The sequence below is a fragment of the Cupressus sempervirens genome, chromosome 11 (assembly GCF_028749045.1).
Source record: "Cupressus sempervirens isolate cs-2001-9-10 chromosome 11, ASM2874904v1, whole genome shotgun sequence".
In the NCBI taxonomy this organism is placed as follows: Eukaryota; Viridiplantae; Streptophyta; class Pinopsida; order Cupressales; family Cupressaceae; genus Cupressus; species Cupressus sempervirens.
Genome location: NC_143128.1, coordinates 620858731 through 620871115, shown reverse-complemented (window position 1 = coordinate 620871115; position 12385 = coordinate 620858731). Strand labels below are relative to the sequence as shown.

The 12385-nt window shown below is 32.5% G+C and overlaps 1 pseudogene across 1 annotated transcript; it reads left to right on the top strand.

Annotated features, from left to right (window-relative positions):
* The first annotated feature begins 1664 nt into the window (after positions 1-1664).
* Positions 1665-2811, top strand: LOC149531226 (polcalcin Jun o 2 pseudogene; annotated as a pseudogene). Its single transcript, XR_016358496.1, has one exon. The product of XR_016358496.1 is annotated as a polcalcin Jun o 2 pseudogene (transcript).
* The last annotated feature ends 9574 nt before the right edge of the window (positions 2812-12385 follow it).

The following is a 12385-nucleotide window of genomic DNA, read 5'->3' as shown; positions in this document are numbered from 1 at the left end:
TGGGTCAATGATTTGACTCAAAAATCACATAGTTAAATCCTAATCGCAATATCACAATTTGACTTGCTATGGGAATTATCTCTTACTTATTAATTGATGAGCCTTAGGGGCTTTCCAATGAATGGTTCATAAGGCACAACACTTGGTGAAGGTTTTGCAAATGGAGTTGCAAGCTTTGGGTTTAACCATGGAGGAAATTTTGTAGTTAAGTGCGCTAAGGCTAGAGTAGTACTAGGATGGGTGACCTCTCAAGAAGTCCCAGTGCTTCCCACCCGTGAGCATCACCTAGATCCAATGAGTGCTAAGTATTCCATTTATTCTCATGAGAGATGGATTCATGTTGAATCACTACTCATGAAACATGGGTCAATGAGTTTGACTCAAAAATCACACAGTTAAATCCTGATAGCAATATCACAATTTGACTTGCTGTGAAAATTATCTCCTACTTACCATATACAGTTATCACGCAAAAGGAAGAGTTTCAATTGAAACAACTATCACTCTAGTGCATAAAGCTAAAAAATCTCATTATTTCCCTTGTTATATATGAATTTATGAGTGTTTCTTCATCACTTTATAATTGGCTGCATTTGAGCATTTCAATGTCCTCTTTCCCTTTTGAATTTTTTGTTTTTGTTACAGGTATGGTGATAAGATGTCCCTTATCACGAAGGAAATCAATTTTTTTTAAAAATCCATTTCTTTTTGTTCCTAAAATAATCTAGTCATTATATTGTATTGAATTTAGTATATTAAACTTGTAAACAAAATAGTGTCAACAAGCATCGACTTATTTTCCTCCAATTTAGTTTAGTTTGTGAGCAAAACACATACTAATTGAACTATCCTTTTGTTTTGTATACCTCTTCTACATTTCGTTTAGTTTTACAATAAATGTATATGAATTTAAAAACACCTGAATTGAACTATTTGAAATTAACAATATTTAATTTATTTCTGGAACTTTTAAGTTTCCTTTCATTTTATATTAAATATATAACAAAAATAATAATATGTTGACAACCATCTTATATAGACTTACACCTTTTCTCACTAGTAGCGTACCCCTTGTTCCTTTGAATGGAAATACTAATTAAATTAATAGAAATGAATTATTCATAAAAAAATCTAAAAATTCAAATAACTACCAATTTGTTCTATCAAATTATTTTATAATTGAAAAGTTCGAATGAGTTCAACAACTCATCCCATTTTTTGGGCAATGACATCCACGTTATATGTTGGTGTTAATTGGATCTTTTACACATTTTAATAAAAATCCTAAAATTAAATAACAATACAATTTATTCAATTGAAAAGTTTCAAATAGTTGTGGAAGTTCAACAGCTCACCACACTCTTTTGGCATTAACATCCACGCTATATGTTTGGTGTTAGGTAGAGCACCACGTTAATATTGTTCGCTTCAATTCCATAACTTCCAAGAAGTTGGGAACCGCTTAACTTCCCCCAGTCCGCGGAAAAATCCTCATTTTTGGATTAACTTGAAACAGTTGGGAAGCTTCTTTTCGTGGAAATTTCGTATGGCCTGCACTTTTGTCAACTTTCTTTTACTTATGCAAAGAAACAGCAGTTGTACGCATCTTTTCCTCTCTCCTCACTCGTTTTTGGCGGTTCTTCCAATCGGTTTACGCGCTAATCCGCTCTATAAATAAATAAATTTGTTGAGATTGTTCAATTTACAGCATCCTCCAGACGTTGAGTAGCCAGAAAGATCTTGCTGCGTCGGAGAAAGCGAAGAATCGGAGCGTTTTAGTATAGAATTTCTTATCGTTTTTGGCTTTACAGAGCTACAACCCTAGTTTCAGAAATATATATTCTGAAACCCTAGTTTCAGGAATATTTAATGTGAAATCCGTTTTCATTGCAAAGCGGAATTCAAAGCATATTTTTTTTTATCTCTGGTTCGTTATCAATGGGATTCCCCTGGTTTTCTAACCGCAAGAATGTGCGGACTGAATCTCCCGGACGGCAATCAGAGAGCATTGGCGTTTTCTCCTCCAGATCTCGGCTGCGAAAATCTTCGTCGCCTATGAAAATTTCAGGCCGTGAAGAAGGGCGAAGTTCGAGTAGCAGCGATTGTATTGTGAGCATTTCTTGTCCGTTGCCGAGCGGCGAAGAGCTTCAGACTGTTTTCAATAAATTTGACGCCGACGGTGACGGCAAAATATCTCCGTCGGAGCTCGGCCACATCATGCGGTCTCTCGGGAACGATGCGACGGAGGATGAGGTGCAGATGATGATGGCAGAGGCTGACTCGGACGGAGATGGCTACGTGGACTTGTCTGAATTCATTGCCCTCAATACACGTGGCGTTGACAGCACGGCGAGCCTGCGGGATCTTAAAGATGCCTTCAACATGTTCGACATCGACGGCAATGGACACATTTCTGCAGATGAACTCCACAGAGTTTTAAGGAGGCTGGGAGAGACTTCCAGCTTGGACGAATGTCATCACATGATTGGAGGGGTTGATGCTGACGGGGACGGCCAGGTCAGCTTCGACGAGTTTTTCACAATGATGTCGAGTCCCGTTGTAGTGCACGATGATTAGCTCCAATTTCCGTTTGTTGACGGACTGTGAGCATTGTCGGTTGTTTGAAATTTAGGCAGAGAAAAGATGAAGCGAATTCGCAGGCATGACATTTAATTCAGTTGTAAATAGGCAGCGGCTGCATTATTAATGGATCTGTTATTGAACAGGTATTCTGGATCACTGAATACATTAAACTGTACAAAGCTAAAATTAATTAATATAAATAATTCTATTATTTAATCAATCTAAAAATTATATTCTATTTTTTTAAAATAAAAAATAAGCGTGCAATTAGTATTTTCATATGGCTATGATTTCATAATATACTTCATTCTCTATCTTGAATGAACTTGTTTTTTCTTCAATTTTCTATTGTTGAAATTTTCATATTAAAAAAGGTTTTGAGATGAATATAAAAATTATAGTTTTCTAATTTCTCTAAACTTCAGTGTTAATTTTATACTGGTTTCTAAGATATGTTCCAATACAAATTTTAACAGCATGATTATACTAGGAGATAATTTCCACAGTAAGTCAAATTGTGATATTGCTATCAGGATTTAACTGTGTGATTTTTGAGTCAAACTCATTGATCCATGTTTCATAAGTAGTGATTCAACATGAATCCATCTCTCATGGGGTTGCAAGCTTTGGGTTTAACCATGGAGGAAACTCTGTAGTTAAGCGCGCTTAGGTTGGAGTAGTACTGGGATGGGTGACCTCTCGGGAAGTCCCATGCTTCACCGTTGTAGTTGTGAGCATCAACTAGATCCAATGAGTGCTAAGTGTTCCATTTATTCTCATGAGAGATGGATTCATCTTGAATAACTACTTTTGGCATTTCCAATTCAAAGGAAACTTCTTTTCAAGATTGAATATGACTTAGATTTTACACCAATATGATTCTTTAAAAATTTGTTGATTTTTCATCTTTTTTCCAAGAGTAATCAAGTTTGCCATCCATTTTGTCCACCTCCTAGAATATTATTAATGTCATTTATGGTTTTAGCATTTAGATCTAGTTGATATGCTATATTATAAACATACTATTTTGAGATAGGAAATATATGTGTAAAATGAATTTTAATTAATGTGATTAAATATTATTTAGTAATTTTTTTAATAAATGTATATTTAGTCAATTTAAATTGGAAAATAAAGAGGTTAGGTAGTCAAATTTTAAAATTATATTTTCAAAAGATAAGGGTTAAATTTTCTATTAAAGGTTAAGTTTATAAATATATAAATAATTATTGTTGAAAAATTAAATTGATTATGTTAGAGCTATTGATTTGGATACAAGGCAAATCAAAGAATAATATTGAGGGTTGTTGGATCTTAACTTATTATTTTAGTGAGATGAAGTTGTTGTTTTTCATCATTTTGCTACCCTTTTTTCTATTATAGCTGATATGCGACTCTCTAAATGTAATAATTGTTGTAATCGTATTATTGCTTTACAAATTCATCATTACATTTTGTCTTTCTTTGAGCTGCATGTGAATCTTAAAATAATTAATAACTTGAAAGTTTGCAACATCACTACTATACATGTAAAGTAAATATTTAAAAATAAATATAAAATGTAGTCTAAAATGAAAGCTAGTTAATATGAAATATTTTGACCATGAGCTATGTTATTTTGGTCACATTCTTACAATTTCAATCAATACTTAATAGATTCATTTGAATGATTCATAAAAGATAGTTAATATGAAATATTTTGACCATGAGCTATGTTATTTAGGTTACATTTGTTTACAATTTCAACCAATATTTAATGAGTTCATTTGGATGCTTCATTTTACTAGTACTTAATTGATTGTAATGAAGAAGATTTAATTTCTTATATATTAGTTCATCAAACATTACTAAGCATGAATATGACAATTAAATTCATTCTTCATTATGTTGATATATCTTTAGATGATTGCGTCTACTTGTATTATTTGTAGAATGTATACAAGATGAATTATAGAAGATTATTGTACTTAGTGATTATGTAAAGTAATTTTAAAAATAATCTAATTGAGAATCTAAAAATCAACAAGAAATATATTAAGAAATTGTCAACCAATTTTAGAAAGACTCCATAAACCCTTAAGCTAACAATGAATTCAACTAGAAAAATAAAAAGTAACATATTTATAAAACAATTATTTTGTTAATACATTTATTGCTTTTTTTTAATTAAAAATTTCTAAAAACAATGCATACCACCTTCAAACTATCATTAATTTTATTTTATTTTTCCAAAATTTCAAATATGGTAGATGAGCTCTTGATCTAAAGTTGAAAGATTCTTAAAGAGTCTATTACGGATAAGTTTTGCTGAGTGAAAGACTCCAACATCATAAGAAATGATGTAAGAATTACTGTCCTAACAAAAAAAAGTTAAAATAGTTCGCACTCAATTCTTAGTTCAATCTAAAGTTTGTAGTTTTGATTCAAATAGTTGAAACAACTATAAAATGAAAAATAATCTAGATATTCTATTATAGATTTTAAAAAAAATTTAAAGGAAAGAAATCCTATACGGTTAGGAGTACGCTCGACAAACTTTACGTATAAATGAGGAAAAGCTTATGTTGAGACTGTTAAAGTTGAAAAATATGTGTAAATGGAGTAGACAACACGGTTGGTAAAACATTAGGAGACGTTAAGAAATCCACGCAAGCGTCAACAACACGTGTTCTACACGATTCAGTTTCTTCAAGAAACATACAAAATGAGGAATTAACTACTTTGTTGACATTCCTGGTCTCTTGGAAGTTTCGGTTTCTTCCACAAAAAGCTTTTCTTCTTAGCTTTTGTTTGGCTCGCTTATAACTTCATCTTCCCAATAATGCAATCTTGATTGAGACCTCATGCATTATTCAGTAAACATAAAGAAGTATTTGGTATGAGGAACTCTAAAAATCATTGTCTTGAAAACCATTCATAGTCCATCTTTTTACATTGCAAATTTACACGAGTTAAATATATTTATAAAAAAAGTTGTTCCAATCAGTGTGCAAAGAAAGTGGGAGGGAGAGTGGGAGGTGGATTGTGGTAGGAGACTGGATGGTGGTGGTAGAGGCGATTAGAAGAAATCAGATCTTGGGTTGGCATTTAGAAAATATTTTGATAGCTGTAAATAAAGAGATGCAACCTTTGGAAGATTTCAAAATATGTCATGTGTACTGGGAGTCAAATGGTGAAGCTGATCAGCTATCAAAATGGGCAGCAAATTGTTTCGAAGTAGGAAAAGAGTGTTTTGAATGGTGTAGCCATTGGGTTGAGGTGTTTAGTTGAACTTAAAATTCTTAAAAAGAAAAGTCATTATATAATGAATAAATGGAGGGTGACAACCGAGGCGAACTGTTAGATCAAAGAAATGATTAAAAGATATAGATGATATGTAATAAATGCGCACATAATAAAAAATGATGTTTTAACAAAAAAGGACAAAGAGATGATGAGTCACAAACTAAAATGTTAGCTCAAAGTGTGTGATCTAAGCAAGTTGGTAGGTGACTTTTCTATAAAACATGGTAGTCGAAAAGGGTTATTTAAAATAGTGCAGAACAATTTGGAAAGTGATAGGAAAGGAAAGCGATAGAGTATATGAATGAAGGCTACCTTTACTTTTTAGATGGCTAGACAACAAAAAGCACTCTATGGCCCTGTCCAAAACCATTGACTCTTCTTGTTGCTTCTTTGTCGATGCCAGGAGTGATAGAGGCGGTGAAGGGAATGGTAGGAGAGTTGTTTCATAATTCAGCCCATCATTGGAAAATAAATGTGGATATAGCTGCAATGGTTATGGTGTGGCGGCTAGAATTGGCCTTTTCAGAAGTAGAGGTTGAGTGGGTGATGACATCGTTGTTTCCAAAAGACATGATTGTAGGGTTTGAATCCATGTTAGAGTGGGCATGGTCAGGGATGGGCTTTAATTCTAGTGAATGTTTTGAGGATGAAGCAGAGGGGAAGGCGAGAGACAAATTTAGTTTCATTTGATGGCCAAATAGTGTGAATAAGGAAGCTTATAAGGAAAAAATAAGAGTAGAAAGGCTCAAATTGGTGAAGGAGATTTGCTCTTTCCAAGAGAGGGCAGGAAGAAGGGTTAGAGGTTTTCAAGTCCCTCACTTGCACCATTGTTGCACTGCAAGCGACTGTAAAAGGCGAATGGTGGTGAGGGTAGTCTTTCCGGTGAAGTTGTAAGGGGAAATGAAAAAATGATCAAATTTTTCTTTTTTCCTTTTTCCTATAGGAAAATAGTCCTACGTTTTTTTGGTGGGTAAATCTTCTATTTAAGAAAACATGGGATAAAGCTTTTAGTGGATGAAAGGGAATGACGGAATAAAAAATTTAAAGTTGACAGCCATGACAAGTCCTGGATATGTTCTTGATAAGAAAGAAAATTTTTGAGGAGGGGAACGAGCTTAAGAAATGAATTGATCACAAAGAAAATTTAGAGAAAGGAAGGATGTTGAAGGGTCTGATGAAGGTGAAACAATTTCTGTTGGAATCTATAGGGCCAATGTAGTTTTTTTTATCTTAGGTTGAAACTAGAGTTTTTTATCAATGTGAAATCATGTAGAAAGTTGATATATAAATCTTAGTTATTTTTGGAAGAACCTCATACAAGGAGGAAAGTAGGCGAAACATATGTGCTCTATTAGTGAAGTTTGAAAATATAGTAAAATACAAAGTGTTTATTTGTGTGATGGGTATTTTTAAATATTAGCCTCTCTATGTAACTATGCAAGTTTATTAATAAGATATCTTATTACTGACCAAAAAAAATAATTGTAATTGTTGAAACTATTACTCCATGCGTGCTATTTTCTAATTAATAATTTATTGATAATAGGTGGTTCTCTCTATAATTATTTTATATTTGATTGAGAGCATATGTTAAAGTAGGGGTGTTGTTAGTTTAGTTTGAGTAATCTTCATCATTTTCAAATTGGTAGAATTTGGGAAACAATGAAGGAAACCTAATTTCATCCTTGTCAATCAAACTTCTTAGAGACATAGATCATGAGTTTGAATTCCTTGTTGTCCTATTTGACCTCTATATGTGTAGATCTTTGAAAATTGATAAGATGCATATTGTGTAATGTCCCCAATATTATTAAATAATAATATTTTGTTATGTGCCCGAGAATCAATGTTTTTAATCTCCTAGGCCCACTGGTTATTTTTGTACTTGTCAGCTTATTACATTTTGTAATCCTTTGGGAAGTTTCCCTGAAGCCCTTTTTAAGGCCTTCTTGTAGGTTGTTTTAGGCATGCTTTTGGATTATTTTCTATGTACTACGAATTCTTATTGGAGTTTTGGATTGTTCGCCATTTCGAAAGTGAAAGATCTTCCCTATTTTGCCTTGTAGCTTCAGTGAGATTCATCCCTCACCCTATTCCGTTGTTGCATGTAATTCTTCGCTTGGTCCTGGCAAATCAAAGCAACATGTTTCGACATTTATTATTCACATCCAAGTCTCTATTATTGTGTGGATATTAGCAAGATCTATTGTGTTTTGTGTATGAACCAGATTGTATTCTATATTGGGTTTGGATACCTAACTATGTGGCCTCCCATCATTTCTGTACTACTTCTTCCTTGGCCATATGACCTTCACCCAAGCCATACACATTATCGTACATTGCTCCTCTTGCTCATCCACACCAAGTATGGTCTGTCGTACAAACATCCAACACTCACCATACATCCTTCTCTCTTCCCCCACCATACTGTTACAACCATTGTACGACTCTCATTAAGCCACCGTACAACCTTTTCCTCACCCCCATATGGTTTGCTATTTGTGCAATGTATGGCCATCAACCCTCCCCTACCATATTGTCACTCACTCCACCATACTGTGCCCCTCCAATTGTTTCCATATAGACCTCCAACTACACCACACAAAACATTACATATTGAAGGAATTTTGCTCATAGTGATCAATTCATTGTGTAGACACCATACACCAAATTGGGAAATAGACATAATTATACGCCAATGACCTATAATCCTTACACCTTTAATGGCATTTAGATTAGCCACATGTTTAGAGAAGTGAATAACATAGCTATACATGTGAACGCAATGATTGACTTGTCTTAAAATAATTTTTTAGCAAGCTTGATTGCTACATGAAAGATTAATGTCCTTGATCTTTCATTCGTCTTTGTTGTAAGAAAATTTAATTTACCTAAAATAGTCATATCATATTGTGGTTTTTAGCCTACATATAGTCTATATTCTCATTGTTAAAGCATGTGAAATGGGCAATAAAATTAAGTTTTTGCACTTTGTCTTATTGGGTGAACTAAATAAAGCTCCTCCACCCCCCTCTCTCTCTCTCTGTCTCTGTGTGGATGGGGCTAGCCAATACTTCTTTTAGCTATAAGTACAACGTTAGCATGGATATATTCTCGATGTTTGGAAATATTTTTCTATATTTGAGGGAAGTTAATTTGAGAGTATTCAAGATTCCACCCAATCAATATAAATCTAGTCCTCCAAAGAGTTTGAGTTAGGAGAACTCTTGTTCGCTGATTAATTTGTAAGCTTCTCAATGATATTTTTAAACACCACTCCGTAGAATTTTTTTTTTATCAAGATAGTGAAATCAATAAGATTATTCCTAAAAAGAAGACTTGGTTTCTAGTTATTGGGATGGAGCACAAAGTAAAATTACATGGTATTTTATAGTATTTCAACTTTGATATGCTCATTAGCTCAAAGAAAATAGTTTCACATGGTATTACCAAATTGATTAAAAGTGACACTAGAAAAAATTATACATCAACCTTAGAATTATAATACTCATATCCTTTTATTAATTATCAAATATAGTTCAATTCAATTACCAAGTGATAGTTATATATATCACATTCTAGTTTGTGCCTATCAATAGGTTCTCTTATGTCACTAACCTAGATAATATTATATATAAAATAAAACTCTTTATATTATTTTTTGAATTTAACATTTTTTGCACAACTTTAGATTTCTTCTCCTTTATTAGGTTTTTTTGTGATTTTATACTTTCTTATCTTTCATATTCTATTTTCATGTGGTTTGATTTAGTTCTTTTAAGTGTACATTTTCTTTTCTACTTCTTTTCAAGTATTTATGGCACTTATCTTATCTTATCACATTCTACCCACCTTTGATTTGGCCTATAGGGATATATTTTGTTTTAATTTTAAACTTAATACTGACTTATGTTTCTTATCATATAATATATTTCATTATTTACCCCTTTCGTTTCTTTCGTTTCTTTCTTTCTTTCTTTCTTTCTTTCTTTCTTCCCACCCATCTTAGATAGTGCATCATTGATCACCAGATGTATTAGATGATAAATTATCATAATCTCATAATCTATTATCTTTGGTTGATAATTTTTAAATAGCCCATTTTTGTGATTTTTACCCATTATTATCTCACATCTTTATCCTTTAGATGGGAATGCATATTCTATGAAGATTTTTTAACATTATACATGTGATTTTAACTCATTTGTGTAGTGAGTAAATTTCTATTTTCATTTAGTTCCAAATCGAAATTAGGGTAGAGGGACATGTTTAGTCTTTTTTGTCTTCTATTTTTCCTATGACTAGCATTGCTAATGTACATGATTGTAACAATATCCTCCTATTATATATGTTTTCTTCTCATGATTCGGTTCATATTGTACTATGTTAGGTAACATGTCATGAGAATGTCTCCTCTAAGTAGTATAAAGAATAAATTCTATGAATGATGAGGAGTTAGTGCAAAGAGATTTTATATTGAAAAATAAATATATCAATATAGAGGAAAGTTTTGTTAAGTTATCATTGATAGTGATAGTACATATAATTTTGTTTTAAAATAAATGGTTGATAAATTGAAGTTGAAGAAGTTAGAACACCTAAGTTTATATTAAATTTGTTGGTACTAATATGAATCAAGGTGTTGGTAAGTGAATGATTTTTTATCAAATCTAAGAGAGGAAAATAGTAAGAAGAAGCTTTGTGTGATGTTATGACAAGTGGTGTATGTTTTTTGCTAATGTGGAAACCATGATTGTATAATAGAAAAAATACACATTATGATTTATTGTGATATTACATCAATTAATGTGTGTTCATTTCATGTTAGGAATACTATGGGACTAAAGTGGAAAAACTATATATGATGGGATAAATAATACTTCAACTATACCAAGAGATAATAAGAGATGTGTGTTGTTTACCTTTACCCAAATGTATGATAGTAACTAGAAAAGTATGATAAATTATTTTCTTATTTTCATTATTATTTTGCTCACAATCACACTTTATATCTTTGGAAAAGAATTGAAGAAAATATTTATAGAAAATAATGATTGGTCAAGATTAGTATACAACATCTTTATCTATTAGTATATGTTTATACTAAACTAACATAAATGATTGCTACTACTAAATTAATACAAAATCTTAAATAACATCTTTTGCATATTTTAATAAATATCATAAAATATCACATAACTATCAATTCATTCTATGAAATTATTTTATAGTTGGAAAGTTCCAATTAGTTGTTGAAGTTTAACTACCCATCCCATTCTTTAGACATTGACATCCACACTATATGTTTGGTGTTAATAACACCTTTTACATATTTTAATAAAAATCTTATAATTCTAAATAAGTATCAAATTATTCTCGTTTTTGTCATTTCTGCTGGAATACAATGATGTGTTTGATTCTCTCTTATAAATCTTTGATCTTTGCCAAGAAATTTTCTCGGAACTTTCCATAAATGCAATTCTCAATATTTATTTTTAATATATTCAGAAGAATGTTAATAGGAAGATACGATGAGATGATACTAAATTCTGAAGTATAGATAAATATGAGTAATCAAAAATCTATTGGAAATTGAACGTTGAGAGCCTTCAGGTTGTCCTCAAGCCCCACATCCATCTACCCTATCAATTTGTTTCCCACAGGCATCCATGGATGGTAGGCATTTATTTTGGTAGGTGATTTTGAAATTTGAACGTTGAGAGGAAAAATGGAATATGACAAAAGGAATGTTTTCTACATTCATTCATTCAGAGAGTTAGTTTAGTAGAGCAGAGAAGATATAAGTTGTAGAGCAGAGCAAAGCAAAAGGAAAGAGATCAATAAATCTAGTCGGCAAGTGTTTCCCTTGTTCACTCTGTAAGTTTGCTATTGTTGGTTTTGTCCTGTTGAAGTAGTGATTGCTCCAGGCACCATTGTAGCATCCATTAGAGCTGCAAGTTTAAAGTTCATTGAAGTTTGAATTTTTACCAGTTTAGGGTTATTTTAGGGTTTTCTAGTTGAAGTTGAATGCTCCCAAATTTTTTAATTTTTTTAATCAAAGTTGAATAGAAAGAAACCAGGCATACTTGAATCCATTGTTCTTCTCCTGTTCATTACATTTGCGAAGTTTGTTTAGAAGCTTCAAACTTTGGCTCTCTAGTTTTAATGGTGGAAACATTCACGTTGAAATTTCTCTAAGTTATAATTTTTCTAGTTTGAGCTAAGCTCACTTGGCATCCATTGTTGCCAAGCATTGCCCTTACTACCGAGCTTACTCAGCTTCTTCATGTGCTGAGCTTACTTGGCTTCTTCTTGTGCCGAGCTAACTTGGCACCTATAGCCTATCACTCGGCACCTTCACCTGCCGAGCAGACTGCCACTCGTCTCCTTAAGGTGCCAAGCAAACTGGCACTCGGCAATAGTTAGTGCCAAGCGAAGTTTTTTAAAGTTGTGACTTATTTCTCACAAAATTTGTGATAGTTGGGCAAGGAAATCAAACAAAAGTAGTATCAATCCC